Source organism: Pteropus vampyrus, unplaced genomic scaffold (genome assembly GCF_000151845.1).
Source record: "Pteropus vampyrus isolate Shadow unplaced genomic scaffold, Pvam_2.0 Scaffold218, whole genome shotgun sequence".
Lineage (NCBI taxonomy): Eukaryota > Metazoa > Chordata > Mammalia > Chiroptera > Pteropodidae > Pteropus > Pteropus vampyrus.
The window spans coordinates 208,328-210,656 of record NW_011888999.1 but is presented as its reverse complement, the minus strand read 5'-3'; positions in this window follow the sequence as shown (position 1 = coordinate 210,656).

The window sequence follows — 2,329 nt, the reverse complement described above, 5'->3', positions numbered from 1 at the left end:
GATGACTCTTCTTTCTCTTATTATCTGTCTATGTGTCCATTTGTTCCAGATAAATGCATTGTCTACTTAGAATTCTTTCTCTTTTCAGCTAATATAAATTATTATATCCATAAACCAATGTGGATAGATACATTTCATTTCATAGCTAATTGTGGTCAATTTATGATCCAAACTCTGTGTTGAAAAGTAATCTCAGAGGGAGATTCACAATTGATTAGCAATGTCTGTTCTGTATGCAAGAAGTTGAGAATGGTAACTTATAGTCCAAATACTTGCCATCCCTGACACAAACCAACCCACAGCTCTCTTGCATGTGCTTGCTCTCTCTACCTCCCTCCCACCCCCTCCCCCATATACATATGAAATAAGCCCTTATAGTGATTGAAGAATCACCAAATTCAGTTTTAAAACTAACCAAGATCACAGGTTAGAGAAAAGAACATTTAGCCTTTTAATAGCTGTTCTCGAACTCACGAAGTTACCCCAAAACACCACCCCCCCCCACATACAAAAGTTATTGTATCAAGCATTTGATGTGGGCCTAAGTGAGAAATGCAATTTTAGGAAATTTTAAAAATAAGGTAGCATGCGAAGAAAGGTTTCACATTTCCAAATGCATTAGGGAGAAAATGGGAACTTAAGGTAGTTCTAAAAGAAATGAATGAGGCAAAATATATATATATTTTTTTACTAAATAAGTATAAAATGGAAGATTTTGTAATTTGAACCATACCATTTTCTACTATAAGAGATTAAATAAGCACAGAATCTCAATGCACTCAGGTGACAGCGTTTGCGAGCATAGTTAAAAAAATTGTTGTGTTGTTTTCTAGTAATTTTAAAAGGCCATTAGCAGTAAATAATAGTGATTCTTTCTTCTTACAAACCAATATGAAGCATAATTAAAATTAATGTAGGTAGTTAATTAATTACTTTTAAGATAAAAACACCACTAATAAGCATACATTAGTAAGATTGTTTAAAATAATCTCAAAGTATTCATGTGTTTATTCAATTATTTATTCTTTTGTAATATACATGCTAAATTTTATAATTTGATAGAAAACATTTAAATATGCTATTTCTTTTTATTTTAAGTAAATAAGTAGCCCTGCAAATAGATAATATGATTCTTCTCATTTGCAGATGAGTAAAATAAAAAATAGATTCTGAAATGTTCTAAGTGTACTCAGCAAATGTATGAGATGTGAACTGACCTAGACCCTTGGATTCTGAAGTCCAGACATCTATTCCACATTGCTTTTTAGAATGATTTATAAATACACATATCTCAGAAAGTAGATTTTCTTAGCATAAAATCCTAGAAAATCTACTATGAATCATCTTTGGATGACTAATATTTAAGATATAAGTAAATTATACTATTTGTTTTTAATGATTGAAAAAAAGAAGCAGCTAAGTAAAGCTCTTATTAGATGTCTCTTGTTAATGCATAATAAATTAAAGCTAATGAAAGTACATAATTTGATTCAAATGCTATTTTTAAATTAATTTTATCTTACAAATAATATGTTTCTAAAATAATTTTCTATCAAGGCCCCCTGTCTTCCAGTCCTCCACGCTGTGTTCCTCAGATGCAGAGCCAGCTATCCCCTCATGTTTAGCACCATTCTTGTGGCTGGTGAAGAAATTAAAATAGCCCTAATAGAGTAATTCTAGTCGTGTAGCAGCAGTCACTGTTTTAGAAGGGAACTGTCGTGTGTAGTAGAGCCTAATAAACTTGGCTTTAAATATCAACGTACCACTTAGAAACTGCATCTTGAAACAAGTTATGTTTACCTCATCAACTCTATTTTCGTCTAGTGTAATTCATGTGTAAAATCAAGAAGATATTAAGTATTGAATAATACTAGTCTTCCACAGGCTTCTGTACCATGATTTTCAAACAGAATAACCATCAAGTTTTATTATCCCATGGTTATTCCCTAGACGATCTGCTTAGTACTCCTCAGAGGCCCCACATTAAGATCTAACAAAGCATCAGTAGAATTTCAGGGCAGAATTCTCTAGAACTTCTGAGTAGAATCTGTGCCCCACTGCCTCCTATACATCTCAGGTGTGTTCTGCTAGGACTCTGCCAACTGATTATCACTGTATCCTCGGACCTTACGTGGGGCCTAAGACAGGATAGAGCTGAAAAGCTTCCTTCCTTCCTTCCTTCCTTCAAAAAAAAAAAAATGCCCATGTCATGGTAGCATAAGCGGGTAAGTTGCTAGCAGTGAGGTTAGACAAGTTAGCAGGAGCCAGGTCATACAGGTGGTCATGGAAAGGAATTCAGATTTAATTCCAAGACTAGTGAGAAACCATG